This window comes from Ambystoma mexicanum, chromosome 4p (genome assembly GCF_040938575.1).
Source record: "Ambystoma mexicanum isolate Mex_15411 chromosome 4p, UKY_AmexF1_1, whole genome shotgun sequence".
NCBI lineage: Eukaryota > Metazoa > Chordata > Amphibia > Caudata > Ambystomatidae > Ambystoma > Ambystoma mexicanum.
The window spans coordinates 935,877,430-935,894,302 of record NC_090927.1 but is presented as its reverse complement, the minus strand read 5'-3'; positions in this window follow the sequence as shown (position 1 = coordinate 935,894,302).

The following is a 16,873-nucleotide window of genomic DNA, read 5'->3' as shown; positions in this document are numbered from 1 at the left end:
AAATATTTAAAATCTGGGTGGGGCTGGACATGATGACATGCTGCTGTTTAGTATAATATGGAGATTATTCAGGTCAGCGTTTCTCTTATGTTTGATAAAAGATGTCTGTCAGTGATAGCAGAGCTGTTCTGGGATCAGAGGTATAGGCGAATGCTCAATGTTCCTCTCATCGTTTATACAGGTGCAAGTGTTGACACCCAAACAGGCGCCTTTGTGTGTCCATGCATGCCTTCCTTCTCTGCCATCTTACACGCATAGTGCCAGTGTGGCTCAAACGTTATGCGTGATTGGCTTGGCCGCTCTCCGTAGTATAATCCTTTGACTGACTGGAAGCCTTCAGGTATCCCATACTTTTCCAGAAAACATCTGCTTGATTCCAACGATGAGCATCGCTGCCCTGGTACGTCATCAAATCCTTGTCAGACTTTGCAGAATACATGTATGCTTCGTCCACGCTGCCTACTCAATGTATGGACGGCAGGCTAGTCCTTGATATATGCCAAAGCGGAAAGGCTGTCACACTGACCCATCTTTTCCATTCACCTTTTACAATGTAGTCTCACTTGCCTGAGCCACAGATGGAACTTGGCCTGCATCATCCTTGCATGTTTGTCACGGCTAGTGGCACTGTTTCTTTCCTTCTTCTCTAATGTGCTAACAAACAACATTGTGTGTTTCCCTATCCTGGGTAATGGTAGGTCCCATACATGGAGAAAAAGATGCTTTGCTATAGATGACGCCCTCCTTCCCAGTCACTTCAGTGAAGCCTGCATTGGTTATCTAAACCTTCATTCGACTGTGCTCTCATGGTTGCTACATCCTTTTCTACTAGTTCTTCCTCCTCCTGCGCTCTCATCCTGAAGTACTAACCTCAGGAATCACATGTTTCCACCCTAGTGTGTGTCCAATGTTCAGACCTCTGATTCATTCAGGCATGCTGCTACGCACAGCCCTGTTCGGGTAGGATCTCAAATTGTCCATGCTCCTCTGCAATAGAGAGCAATAAGGAGGGTCATGTTCTGGTTGGCTAACTTCTCCCACATATCCCATTCATGCCCCCAGTTCCATTGTATCAACTGTGCTTCTGGCATGGGAAGGAAAGGCCATAGTGGCAAAGCACTTTGCATTGTGGGCTTGCTGCTCTTGTTAGCTCTGTTCAATCAATTTTCATCAGACAATTGCCCAAGTCTTAAGCCCCAGTGTCTAATATATCACACAAGTTCCCATCAAGGACACTACGGCCTGGTTCACAGAAGTGTTTTTTTTTTTTATAATGGTGCAATCCCATAGGAAAATGCTCTGTGAATTAGGCCCTAAAAGTTATAATTGAGTGTGTCTCTCTCATTTTATATAACATGGGGTACAATGATCCCACTGACGCACCTTGGGACCTTCTCTTACCTTTTCCAGCAATCATAGAGGAAACCTCAGTAGCATTCCAGGTGGCCAGAGGTATTAACCTTCCAGGTGTGATGTCACCTGTATGTATATTCCGCAAATTGTGCTGCACTTTTCTCAGTGCCCAGCATCTTCACTGCATGAGCTGGCATACTGACAGCCACAAAGTACATTGGCAGTCTTCAAGGTTCCTCCCTCCTTAGCTCTTGTGCTAAAAAAAGCTGTGTGCCTATGTGATCCAGCCAAAATCACTGATTGCTATGATCCTAACATTTATTTTGTTTAACTTTTACTACAAACTCCAAATATTACTTCTGCTTGTATGTTTCTTAAAACTCTTTGGGCCTCATTACGACCCTGGCGGAGTGGGTTTACGCCAGCGGTATTCGCGGCGGACCCGTCCGCCCTACTACGAGTTCCCGTAGCGCCATGGAGCGTTTTCCGCCTGGTTTTTCCGGGCGGAGAAATCCATGGCGCTACGGGACCTTGTTGTTAATTACGCCACCGTATTTTACGGTGGCGTAATTAACGCCTTCCCCACTCCCATTATGCCCTATGGGGCAAAAATGGGAATGGGGAAGGGTAAAATGGGGAATGGGGATTTACCGCCCCGCCAAGGTCGGAATGGGGCGGTAAATCCGCCAACCCCCATGGCGGTATCGGCAGCTTTCCGCCGTGCTCCATGGTGCATATTGCACCACGATTTCCGCCAGGGTCGTAATGAGGCCCTTTGTCTGCGACGAACTTTCAAAAATGTTTGATCCTTGCATAGACAGCACTTATTCAGCATCCATCATTGTGGTTAGTCTTAAAACCGATGCTGCCTCTTTTTGCCGAACTCCCTGGAAATGTTCACGCCTGGTTTACAATGTTTTCAACTTTGAATATTTGTACTTTTTGATTGCGTGAATCCCTTTCAAAGCCGAGCATTTTATTTATTTATTTTATTTTTTATTTGGTTGGCTGAAAATATCAACCTTTCCAATCAACAAATTGATACATGAAAAACTGACAATAACATATTATTATTTCACAGCCAAGATAACATGTCAATACAATTCTTTCAGAGCATTAACAAATAAAATGTATAGAATAAAAACAAAAGAAAATCGAACATATTATGTTAAGCGACCCATAGCATTATACAATTTTCACAAATAATTGGCGTCAGTTGGAACATCGTGGAAACTTGTTGTTATCTTGGTGTTTTGCCAAAGGGCGTGCCCATAGGGATACGACCAATTTAAAAGAAAAGACATTGATTGCAAGTCCGAGCATTTCGATTTGGTGGAAATTGGCAAAATTCAAGAAATTAAATGTTGCTAAAAACATGCAGTGGGGGCGCACAGCTCGATCTTTTTACAGCACTTTATCTAAATCAAATGAGGCCAAATATGACATCACTCTTCTTTTATTTTATGTGTGCAAACGCCATTTTTGCTCAAGTGAAAAACTGCAATTCGTTAAAAATGATGCGAACATTTCTTACACGAATAAACATTCACGTTAGTGAAATGATTCAATGCCAGCATTGCAGACACAACCACCCAGACTTTCAAGTGCCTTCAAAAGAGGCGTTTGTGGGCAAACAAATCAGCAGAGAAATAAGCAGATTTAGAATAGCACAGTTCTTCTAAGAATAACTATGGACTGATGCTATAATGCAGCAGGTTGTTTGGGAGATAAACGTGTTATGATGTTATCTTGTTAATTGAAAAGTAGGCTTTAGCAAAGCTCAGCAGGATGTTTGTAGGTTAAAGTAAAATATTAGCGTGTTTTCTTGAGCGACAGCAATACGTGTTACATTTTAATTCCTGGAACTCAATCAATACAAGGACATAACATGTAATTGTTGTGTTCAAAGCTAGTTGCATAAACCAGGACTTCTTTTTTCTCTCTAAATTGTACAAGATGGTGGAGGAACGAATTGTGTATGAACACGAATACAATTCGTCACAAAATGAACATATGCACAGGCACGCACATCATTTAAAGCAGCATTGCTAAGTCTGCTCTCGTGTGTTACCCCTTCTCCCCACGCACCCCCTACTTGTTAGTGGAATACGAGTTAAACATGTTGTGTTAGACTCTAGCTCCCCAGCCAGATGTGAGCTACTTTAAGAAAACTGATGTTGGTTTTCTAAGTCTACGATACTTCGTGGTACTTTTGAATATATGCACAGGATTGTTGTGACTTCATATTAATAGGACAGAAGGAAACTCGGACATGCTCTCCAACAGTGGACGAATGTAAACATATGTAAGCGTATGGTTTGCAGAGGCTACCCATCTATTTGCTTGCAGTTGCTACCGATCGATTCATAATTGCAAGCACCAAGAAACAATTAAGGAATTCAGGTAGTGTCCTGCACATTCAGGAAGAGAAACAGAAACCCCTTTGCAGGGTATGCGCGTTATCCAATATGACAGTGACTACATGTTGTACTAATGTAAATACATTGCGGGCCTAATTCATTGAATTTTTAGCGCGGTGTGACTTTGCACTGCCAACAAACACCCTGATTCACAGAGCGATGCAAGGTGTATTTTTGCGGTGACGGTCAACAAACACTCTGATTCACAGAGCCGTGCAAAGTGTATTTTTGCAGTGCAAAGTCAATTTGCCCTGCAAAAGTACTCTCTGCACTGTAAATTAGGCCCGTTTAGCGTGGTGCAAAGAGTACGTTTGCAGTGCAAAGCGACTTTGCAATGCAAAGATACATTTTGCACCGCTCTGTGAATCAAGGTGTTTGTTATGTTAAGTGACTGGTTGATTGTGGCATCTATCAATCACTGTTTAATAACTTCCCACACCCTTCAAATATGGATTAATATTTCCAATCAAGCATCCAATCTTGTTTAGTTCCACTTATTCGATATCCTCTCTTAGAAAAAGGAAGGTATTTAGGAGCAATGCAATCAGATACATGCTTTGATTCTTATTTTAAAGTAATTTGTAATGCCAGGATTACTTTCCATTAGTACCTGGCGGGCCGATGCTACGGGAAACACTAAACGCGGATTGGCTCAATTGCGAGCCATACCACAGTGTAATCACGTTTACACATCGGCATGCATCTCGCTCCAGGTCTCATAGTCTCCTCACTCACCTCCCAATTCATTACTATGAATCAACTTAGCCCAAAATGGCCCGCTGTTGATCCATAGTAATAAAGCAGTATGCATGTTCTAGTCTTTCTAGAACTAACGTGTACTGCGGCGGCCGCCTTTTCAAACGGCAAAACAAATGGCAAAACTACTGCATGTGCTCTACTAACTACAGCTCTCGGTTTTCATGTCGGAAGCGGCTGTTTGAGACTTGTTTGCTCTGCCCCTGTCTCTTCTCAGTGTGGCTTGATGCGTGGCTGCAAAGTCCTAGGTCCTTTCCTCTAGGTTCCTCTAGGCTGGAGGCTAACAGCTTGGCATGTGAGGTGAGGCGAGGTTGGAGAATCAAATCCTTGACATCATACTGTTCTTGACCTACTACCATCCAACTTGAATTACACTTTAAGAACAACAACAATGAAAAATGCCATTGGAAGTTTGTTCTCAGTGAATTTTGGGGACATAATAGAAGCTGATGAGGAAATTTTAAATGAAGATCATGATAGATCCTCACATTGTGGGGGTAAATAGAAGAAGCCCCAAATACCATCGACCTGCTTGATGAAGAAATGCTAGAGCTGAAAAATCATGTGCCAGTTGAATCACCCTATGAACTCAATGCATTATCAGCGACATGGGAAAAAGATCCACGACTTAAAGACCATAATCGGAAGTCTTCTCAGAAAATATGAAGCCCATTGGACAAGGGGAATCCATTGGAAGTTAAGAAAACGCAAGAACCTGCCCCTCCCACATTAGTGGCTCTCAATTCTGTACTGAGTTTGCAGGTGAAAGTGTTTGAAAATTTAAAACTAGAGGTACATCAGTAATCAGGTACTCTTCTGGAGATTATGAAGGAACTTGAAATTAATGAAATAACCATGGTCGCATTAAAAATAGCCTTCAACGAGTCTGTGTCAGAGATTCGAGGAGAACTGCGTTCTACAACTCTGGCTCAGTCATCAAAAATGTACATGTTAACTGAACAGTGGGTGGGAGTCAAGGAAGAGATTAGATCTTGACTTGATTCCTCGCCCTAAGGGTGTTGGGGTTCCGCTCCCGTGCCTTTGGAAAACCTCATTTCATCAGATGAGATGAATGACACTCCTCTCTCAGCCTCCATAATGGATGAGTTTTTTCATTTGGTGCAGGTGATTAAGATCGAACCTCCCGGCATAGTCCCAGATGAGGTATCTACAATAACTGTCTCCTCATTCTTAGAGGAAGTCATGCAGCCCCATAACATAACAAAAACAAAAAAATCTAATGAAAAACCAAACAGCAGAAGAAAAATATTAATAAGGACTTATCGAAACCCTCAGCGACAGAATCTAAGAATTTAGCTAAACAAAAAAAGAAAAAACATAAAACAGATACTAACTGCTTTATTAGAAATTTAAAAGGGGTGCCCGAGTTAGATCAAATAACAGACAACTCCAAGTCCTTAACCAAGGGAAAAGTTAAAAAGGGAACAAAGAACCCGAAAGTGTTCTAGCAAACCGGGGCTGTCAACCCTGAGGAGCTGGCAAAGGCATAAATTGCAGTAGGAATGCAAACTGACGCAATTATACTTGCGAGAAAAATTGCTCCCATCTTCCTGAAAGCGGCACAAACATGTAAACCAAGTGTATCCATGTTGAAACACACGCCGATCTTCCTGAAACCCAGCCAAAAATCAGGAACCAAAAATATGGGTACGCCAACAGCCTTCAGTCAATTGTGAAAATTGAAGTCCATCTCAAGGGAGTGTTGGAGTTTCAAATGACAAGTTAGATTTCAACACCCCTCTATCAAATCCACGGCTTCTGAGTAAAGTTTTGGATCAGCGGCAATTAAGCTCAATTTCCTCTGAACAGAGCTAGGGGTGGAAAATGTATCTATCAAGGAAGAGTTTCATAGAGACAAGAAAATGTCCCCTGAATCGTTCTACCATTTTATCGGAGATGAAGTCTATTTCTACTTTAAAGCATTTTTCTTCCTCCGATATTGACTTAGTGAGATTCCCTCGTAAACCCAACACAGATATTGTTGAGTTGGTTCTTAAATCAAGACTGGGCCAAGAGACAATTTTGGGGGCTACAGAAGCGTGGGATCAGAGGGGCTTGTTGGTCTCTAAGATATGCCCTCGGTTCAAATAAAAACAATCAATGAAAAGTTATGACCCGGGAATTGTTCCGCATAGCAAAATGAGTGCTGCACTTCCTGCTACAAATATGTTGGACATGGTTCCGGAGATTATCTCCCAAGTCCTCCTTAAGATGGACCTTCCCCAACAGAGTCTCTAGTAAGCTCACTGTTGAGTTTACTTTCTTGGAATACCAGGGGATACTCTTCTTTCTTACATGACCCTAAAAAAAGCTTGATTGTTCAGAACTATGATCTGATCTTATTCCAGGAAACCAGGTTGACCTTTATATTAGGAATCAAAGGGTTTTATACTTTCCAGCTGCTTGCATATGGTTTGGGAGGGGGCAGACCTGTGAGTGGTCTATTTGTTGCATGTAAAAATTATGTTTTTTCTTCTTCCAAACTGCTCTCTAATGCGAAACAGGGTTTTCTGCTGGTGAGAGTTGAGAATACTAGCTCCAAGGTAGTTCTGAGTTGAATAATAGTCAATTTGTACTGGAACCCTCAAGCTACCTCATTACCCGATTTCCTACATGATTTATCTGACTGTCAAGTTGAGTTTACAACGTTGTTTCCCTCAGACGAAATAATAATAGCGGGAGATTTGAATTCCCCATGTGTGACAACAAAAGACCTGATTTTGGGGAAATCCAAATTTAAACCAAGTAATGGTAATCCCTGGACAAATTTCATGAGGGAACCAGGTAATGGTAATCTCTGTACAATTTTCTTGAGGGAGTGGGATTTTTGGATGCTCAACGGTAATGTTGAGGGGGATATTTTGATTGCCCCTACTTGGCATAGGGGAGCATCCTTTTCCACAATTGATTATTTTTTTGTGTCCAGAACATTTTTTGGATAGCTGCCTTGAATATATAATAGCTGCGGGGTACTGAGACGATCATGATATGTTAGTGGTGACTCTAGCCACCGATGCATCCTATATATAATCTTGTTACAGTCATGAATCGTCTCTCAATTCTGCTGGTAACCGACAGAGGAAGTTTGATAGAGGGGGTCAAACCTTTACCAACAAGTTGAATGAATTTGCCATGCAACTATCGGACCACCAACTCTCGGTTTGTTGCGTGCCAGATAGTTTCCTTCTTTTTTATGGGACTTGAGGCCCTGTACTAATAATGCCTCAAAACAACGTCTGGCACACAAACATTCTTTTGATGTACAAATTCAAGAACAAAACAGGCTCAAACACCAACAAAGGGTGCAATTAAAAAAGGGGGCATTTGATAAAAAAGATCTTGAGGAACAGTTGAGAGATCTGAATAACAAGTATAGAAACTGGATTTGTTGCCATAGGCATCTAATATATCAGCAAGATGGTGAGAAAATGTTAACTGCGCTATCCTCCAGAAATTCCAGAAACCTTTGGGCTCTAGTTGGGTCTGTGAATAACTCTTCCACCCATAATCAGAAAACTATTTTACAAGAACAGGTGTGGATAAATTATTTCTTAGAAGTCTATGGACCCTCAGAAACGACAGTTCCCAAACTAGAGGTGCTTGACACATGGTCTTAGCTGTTTGATGTGAGGATATTGAAAACTTATAAAGAATTCCTCCACCTTTAGGGCAGTTGGACCTAATGGTTTGAGTAATTCAATTCTAAAAATGAACCCGGTTCTCTAGGCAAGGGTGATAAAATCCCTTTTCGATAACATCATGCTCTCAAAAAAATACCTGAGTCCAGGAGATCGTCAGTTGTTATTCCAATCTATAAAATGGGGACAGACTTGCTGCCTCGAATTATCGTCCCATCTCCTTTGTCGATGCCGACAGTAAAATCTTTGTGGGTCTGATATTGGGTGAGATGGAGAATTGGGCCAAATTTAAAGGTATTATACAGAAACAGCAAATAGGCTTTAGAAGGGGTTTATCAACATCTCTCAACAGGCTAGCTTTAAGCTGCCTCAGTGCCCAATCTCTTATGAAGGGTGGTAACCCCCTTTTTGGAGCCTGGATAGATCTGTCCCAGGCGTTCAAAACTATTAATATAAATCTTCTATGGATGAACTTGAACGCCTGGGGGGTCCCCCCTAATCTGTTGGCTATCCTGATCAAACAGCACCAGAACTCAATGCGAGTCAGGATATCAAGATCTTGCGCACTGTTGGGGCTGATTAAGATTCAAAAAGGAGGGCGACAGGACTGCCTGATAGCCCCCTTTCTCTTTATTCTTTTTATGTATGACTTGTGTCATTGGCTGCAGGTGAATGGATTAATCACCCTAGAAATCAGAGATGTCAAAACAAACTGGTTGGCGATGCCAACGATGCAGTGGTGTTAGACCACTCTCAAGTTGGGCTACAAGGGCTATTGGCTGCATTGGCGGACTATGCTCAAAGTAATGACCTAAAAATTAACCCAAAGAAATCTAAGGTGAGGATTTTCAAACACCACAACAAGGTACTCAAGCCCCATATTTGGGCATTGGCTAATCGCCCAATTGATACAGTCACTGAGATAATTTACCTGGGGGCAGTTATTAAAGCCTTTCCGACTATGTAGATCTTCTTGCAACCATTGACCTCAAGGTCATTAATCTGGGGGCACAGATTAAAAGAGACTGTCTAAAACTCTGTACATTTTCCATTTTACCCCTGCTGATGTTCTATATAGGAAAAGTGGTCCCTGTCATCTTATTTGGCCTAGACTCAAACCCGCTTTCTACCAACATAGACTGGGATAATATCGAGGCTAAGCTTTGGAAGAGGTCCTTGAGCCTGCCAAATTGCGTACCCATTGTATGTTTAAAGTATGAACTAGGTTTGAGCTCCCGTACTGCTATGATGGAGTGGAGATGGATATCGAGCTTTAGGTCAATTCTTGATCCGCCAAAAGGTTCCTTGTATGAGGACGTAGCACTATCAATGCAAAGATGTCACAATGTTTTTCTTAACAATCTTGTATCAAAGTGTCAGGACATCTTGGCCAACTCTGATTGCTCAAAGGAGCTCCTTATACAAAATCCTGAGAAAGTCAAAGCGTGTATGAAGCAAATGGATTGGATACGAACCATTGATAAAATTAGGTTGGCTAAGATCTCATCATCACATACATGCACTGATAAACCAAGGTCATTATTGCCCCCTTACCTAAACAAATCGCCCGATCCAGCCTAAATCTGTTCCCAACCTTAGAAATCCTCTCTATTAGAAACAAGGAGGAATATACCACTGCCATTTCCGATAACTGCGACGATAAAGAAAGGCAGTCGCTTTGTCAATTTTTATCGCAATGCCCAGGTAGCTGGGCCTTGAGAGTGGCTAGATTCCAAAGATTTGTCTATGATGTCAGGTGGTTGAATTACGACCCTTCCTGGGATAGATTACCCTCAGGAAATTAAACCTTCCTGACTGCTGAAGTAGTTGCCTTTCTAAAGGTTTTGGATCTGGGGGCAGAGGATCAATCCTCGTTTAATAAGGTGTAAGAATGTTTTGATGTATTTTCATGGAGTTTTTGATTGTTTTCAATTTCAATTTTTATTCTGATTTGTGTTTGAGTGTTTGTTCTGTTTTCAAACAGTGTTTTGCTTTGTTTCTTAAGAGTGTTTTGGTTTTTTATTCTCCTTTTCCATTTTTTTTCTTTTAAATATATTGAATTTTCATGTTTTATATGTGTTAAAAGTCATACATTTGTATTTTGCTTGAACATGGCTAAAACACAATAAAAAAACATTTTAAAAAAATAAAATAAATGACGTTTGAAAAATATAACAACACCATTAGTATCCCAGGGCTAAAAACCACGGAATACTAATGGCAATAAGCCCCTCTGTGGCGGGCCATTACCACCTAATGATAATGCCCCTTGGCCTTCATTAAGGCCCTTGCTATGCTTGGGCCTATAACTATGGGCCCCAGGGGCATTACCTTAGGCAGTAATGGCACACCGGCTCGGGGCTTATTGCCACAATACTATTCATTATTCCAAGTCCTATTGTGTAGAGCTCCAGTACTGAAATATGAGGTGAATTTCACCTTTGAGACAGGCAATCTGATGCTTTTTCATATGCTTAATGCCCCCCAACCTATTGGCAGGTATACAAGCATCACCATTGGTTATTTGTGTATTTATTGAGCATTTATTGAGCACAGACCTAGTTTCGGGAAGCAACAGAGCGCTTTACAATCATAGGGGGAAGAACCTGGTGAGAGAAGCAGAGAAACAATGGAGTAGGGAGCTAACATGAGAGGGGAAGGGTCGGCATTTTAAGACCAAGGGATCTACAAGGAATTACTGGAGGAAACAGTGGGGAACAGATCACCCAGTCTCAGGTAAGGTGGTAAGTGGAGGGTGTGTGGACTACAGTAATGTCCAAGGGGTGAAATCCCTCAATGACTCCCATGAAGGGATGAAGGGAAGTGGGATTGCGATGAAGTATAGGAGGCCTCAAAAAATGAAAAATAACTGGCAAATAATCTGCACATTATCCCTTTGTCCATTTTCCTGGTTCTGGAATATGAGCATACAACAAAGCATTTTGGAGATATTGGACACAAGGAAAAACACACTTGTCAGTACAGGATGAAAAACATGGAAATTTCTAATACATATGCCAACGAGTTAATCATTTACCGCGCCCAGTAGTGCAGCACCGAAACATAAATATGCATTTTCTGCATCAGATTTGCAATAACAGGGGTTGGACCAATGGATGGAGATGACACAGACTATTCAAAACATGTTCTTATACATTTTAATCAATAAACACACAGTAAATTATTCTATGCAATGTTTTAAAACCATAAATAACAATTCATCACCATATACTTCATATACTCAACTTTCATACCGCAATCCCAAATATACTCAATCATTCAATCATTTCCTAAAACAACACATTTCATTCATTACACATAATGTATTCTTCTCTTAATACATATATTTCCAAAACATGATTGTATGTAAATATTCTTTGGCCCAGTTTTAATTTCTGGTGTCGTATTTTTCCAGTCAGTACATTAACCGGAATGTCTTGTATCATCGTTGACACGTGTTTCGGTCCACATTTGATAGAGTTTACTGTCTTTCATTCACAAGACCTACTTCAGGACGTAAGGTACAGGCAAATAGCTGTTCTTATCTTTGGAATGGTGTAAATCAATTTTCAATCCCCATGTAGCAAGTTTAGAGAACAGGGATGATTTTAAAACACAGGCAAAATACTTTAAATGTGGTATGCAAAGAAGGGAAAAATATGCTAAAAATGATTTTAATTCCCTGTAGGAGGTTCAGGGTAGGTGATAGCTATTTAAGATTAGTTCAAGTCACACTGGCAATGCTCAATGAGGGATTAGCAGGTTGAAAACGAATTTTAGAAGTTCAAGCAAAAGCGGCTATTTTGACAGGAGCTAATTGGACCAAATCGCAAATCACGGCACTTTTTCCGAGTGCGTCGAGCGCGATTACGGGAAAACTATAATGAATAGCAGTTGGTTTTAGGCTTGTTGGAAAGCTTAGAATCTTAGCTTTAAAATGAAAGTTAAATCCTAGCACACGCGATTCAAAAGATGTGAGCGATTTTGTGAAGGTAGTTTTTCAGAAATGAAATAATGATTCAAAAATGATACTTTTACAGCTTTGAAATGACAGAATGAACACACGATTCCTATGATGCAGTTCTGGACAGGTTAAAATGGTTTGAATCAGGTTATTTTACACTAAGAGATTGGCTCTGGCACAGTTCTAGCTGAGTACTCACACTATAAATTTGAAATAGGCCGTCAGGGTCTTGTCAGGTTGGCTGGACTCTGGGCGGTTTCTGGTACTGATTCTGCTCACAGCGATCGGTCTGGGTCTGCTAGCGGCACTGCGGTCTGGTCTGGGTCTCTTGAATTGGATCTGACGTTTCTGGAAACACAGGATTCTGAGCAAGCAGCAAACCGTGCAGCCCGGCGGTTGAATAGTTTGCAAAGGATTTTGAGGCCGGCTGAAGAGAACTCAGCCTGTGGGTTAGGCCTTTGCTTTAAGTTCTGGAGTCTGAGTTCTACGTTCTGGTCTCTGTCTGGATTTGAAGTCTAAGTGCTGGATCTGGTGTCTTCTGGCAAAGTGCTCTGCAAGAAATCAGCTTGAAGTGGGAAGTGAATGTCCCTGTCTGGCTTTCAGTTGCTCTTTTTATGTCTTTTGAAAGTGGGTGGGTCGGCTGATTCTGCATGCCCAACCCTCTCATGATTTGATAGGTCAAGGATTCTCTGTGACCTGATTTGAGAAGGGATAGTGTGTCAGAGTGAGTCAGAGTGAGTCATCATTTTACAATCTATTGAAGAAATGCACCTTTGTGTCCCTGCAACATATCTTCTTTTTCATAAAACCTACATTTGCAATATACCCCACTTGTTAATATTACCTAAATTGCATGACGGATTGCTCAAGGTATATTCTTGCCTAACCCTGATCTTCCTAAGAGCTAGGGTTCAAAAATGGCAACATTTTTCGTTTTTTGGTTGGTTTACCAATATTGGATTTTTACCAAAAATTACACAGATGTACATCACCTCTCTACACATATGCCAGTAATTTTTTCATTTTTCTAGCATAAACCCCGTGTCTGCAATCTCCATAATTCATGGGGTTTTGCCTCAGAACATGGTACAGAGTGGAGTCTGGTCTCAAATCGTGAGGGCATTTTCCATATTAAGGACCGCCAAATTGTACATTTCAGTGAGCTTAATACAATATTTCAGAAGCATTTAACTTAAACATATATTTGCTGCAATATGAATCCACAATCCAGTCTGGCCCGCCCGCAGAAGCTTGGTGAGTCAGAGATCCCAGGACTCTCCTTCCTCCAGAAGACTGTTTACAGTCCACACCCAAAATCAGCATACCCCATTCAATTGAAAGGGTCTATGTGTTGTGTCCTGCAGGCTGCAGGGGAAACTCCTCCCTCTCAATCAACAGGGCCATGTGATATCCTGGGCTGTTGATTGGGTCTCTGAACTGTTAATTGAATCAGACTGCCCTCTGGGAAAGCAGGTGTTAAGAATTTTCATTAATCAGCAAGCCTTTGAAGTCCCAGCTAGCTCAGGATCCTTTTGCAACTCCTGAAATACAGTTCTCCTATCAGAGTTTAGATCGCTAGCGCCGGTTAGTGTCCAATGCCGGTACTGCACCTATTTTTGACAGCTGTCTTGAATTAATACATTTCAAAAAGAAAGGATTTTACTTGATAGTATATGATCCTTGTTTGACATGGCATTGATGTGGATCTGCGGTACAGTAAAGTAGAATACTCAAACAGAGTTGGATTTTTGTTTGGTGGTTTCGGGCCCATAATCTTAGCAATTTTTGACATTAATAAAAACGGATTTTGAACAGACCATCTTTCTTTGCACTGGTGGGTGGCAGGTCAGGGGACCATTTTGGTGTGCGCAAAACTGCGCGGTTCTCCTGGATTCTGGCGCAAATGTGGGCTTTTCCGCCATCTTGGATTTTCTAAGCCCACAGCACCAAATGTTGCAGCATAATAACTTGAATGTGGGTCAAGACACCCAACAAGCCCCCCTGCCCGACTGCGCTTTGATTTCGAGTCGAGGGGGAGTCGGGTGCAAAGGATGTTTTGATCCACGCGCTGGGATGTCCGCATCATCTTCTTCCGATTCCACAGATGACAAAGTTCAGCATCTATTCCTCCATCAGGGTCGATCGATCGGTTCTCCTCGCCGGTCCTGATGGGAGTATTGGGTGGTACCCTGGGCCCCTCGGATCTTTGCTCCCGGTCCACAGGTCGTCTTCTGTGGTCAGTCTCCAGGTTTTCTTTCTCCTAGGATGACAAAGCAAAGCAGCAATACCTATTCGTAGACATTTCTCCCCCACTATTGATATAGTGGGGCGGCATATACATTTTATAAATCAATGGACATTTACATTCTTATTTAAAAAAAATAAGATATAATCAGAAGACATTCGTATTCAAGAATCATAATATTTTAGAGACTATATGTGGGATATTGTAGGGTTGGAACTGAATTACACTGGAGCAGCCCCCTCTGGTATTGCAGAGGACTCCTCCAATTGCTGCAGAGTGTGCCTGCGATGGCAACACTTTAACTGATTTATATGGACCCACTTGTCTTCCCCTTTTGCCAAACTACCTTTGGGGATGCGGATCTTCTTGGCCACTGGGGAGATCTTGTCTATAATTTCAAAAGGTCCCTTCCATGTAGGCAAACATTTTCGCTGTTTGGCCTGGTTTCTTTTGAAATTGTATAGATAAATCTGGTCTCCTACATTGTACTTTTTCATGGTAGTGTTCAAATCATAATGGGTCTTCATGCTATCGGCTGATCTTTCTAGATTCCGTAGAGCATAGGTAAAAGCATGTTGGAGGTGTTTCCTCAAATTCTCCACATACTCATGAGTTGTGGAGGCATTGATCAATGTCTGCTCTTGGGTCCTGTAGAGCAAATGCTGGGGAAGCACCATCTTGCGTCCAGTCATCAGCTCAAAGGGTCACATTTTAGTTGCAGATGAAGAGGTAGATCTGATGGCCATTAGGACCAGAGGTAATCGGATATCCCAACTTGGCCCAGAATCTGCCACAAACTTTTTTTAGATGCTCACAATGGTTCTGTTGTATCTCTCTACTGCACCAGAAGAGGCTGGCCGGTAAGCAATATGTAGCTTCCTTTTAACCCCCAGTATCTCCCACATCTTAGTCATTACTTCGCTGGTAAAATGGCTACCTCTGTCTGACTCAATCCTTTGGGGTAGACCAAAACGTGAAAAGATGTGGTTGATCATCAGGGCAGCTTCTGTTTCTGCCTTGCAGTTTGGGGCCAGGAGACATTCCAACCATTTAGTAAATAAGCATGTGACCGTCAACATGTACTTATTTCCCCTAGAGGAGCGAATCACGTGGCCTATGAAGTCGATTTGCAAATCTGACCATGGCAGTGTCATCCCCCTCTTTTGGAGAGACGCCCGGTGTGTGAGGGATGTTGGCTGAAATTATGCACACACAAGACACCCCTTCAAGTATTGGTCGAGGTCCTGCCCCATGTGTGGCCAGTATGCAACCTCTCTTAAGATCTCAAGTGTTGTATGAAACCCCCTATGACGGCCGGTGGCCGCATCATGGGCGTGACTTAACATCAGGTTTTGGAATGAGGTAGGACCACCCACTGATCATGGCCAGCTTGGGATTTCCTTACAAACAAACCGTCTTGGATTCGGAACATTTTTGGACATTTCATCAACACTCTAAGGTCCTCTTTCCCAATGTAATCGGTATCCGTCAGGGGAAAGTTCTCAGGTTCCTCAATGTGTTGGTAAAACTTACCAATTATTGGTCCCCCTTCTGAGCCATGATCAAATCAGCATCTTGGGTCTCCTTACTCCATTGTGCAGTTGAGGGATCATTGTGAGCATTTGTCTGAGACCTAATGATAGCAGTGACCTGGATTTCCCCCAACAGGGACTCAATCTCTATTAGATCCCCTTGGATGGCCCCGGTTTTGGCCAGCTGATCAGGAAAGTAATTTCCAGTTTTGTCTGGTCCCTCTACTTTGGAATGACCCTTGATCTTTTTCCAGTAGATGGTCATCCCGTTCGAGGTGACCAGATCATCAATGTTTTGAATTAACTTCCCATGTTTCAAGGGTTTGTTATTAGCAAATAACATGCCTCTGGTTTTCCAAATAACCAGGTGCTCCACGAACCCATTCCGTACATAATCTGAGTCTGTGATTATGACCAATTCGTGGAGTTGATGTTGGACAGCAGTGAGGATGGCTTGATGCACAGCCATCAACTCTGCCACCTGACTACTTCGGGGACCAATTTTGTATCCAGCGGAGGGTTCTGGAGACTCATTCACCCATGCATTCCCTACGCCAGCCACAAGCTCTTTTTCCCTGTTGTTGTCAACATGGTAAGAGCATCCATCCACATAGACAATGGGCATTCCTTCACACGTGTCTTCTTCAAAGACTTTGTGTGGGGAATTAAGGTATGCCTCCATGCTGTCCTTGATTTTTAGACTTTCGTCCTCGAGACAGTTCTCTCTGGCACAATCATGCAAGTCAGCCAGACCTTGCGCGAGTGGACCCTTCTTGTTTTGGCCATATCGGACCTCCACAGGAAAGCCTTTCATTGACAGAATCCAGGAAGTAATTCGGGAATTGCATATTTCCAGCCCGGATTCTGTCACTTTGGAGATATTGCAGAGGCTGGTGTGGAGTCTCCACTATGATGTGTCCCCCCTAGATAAACGGGCGGTAATT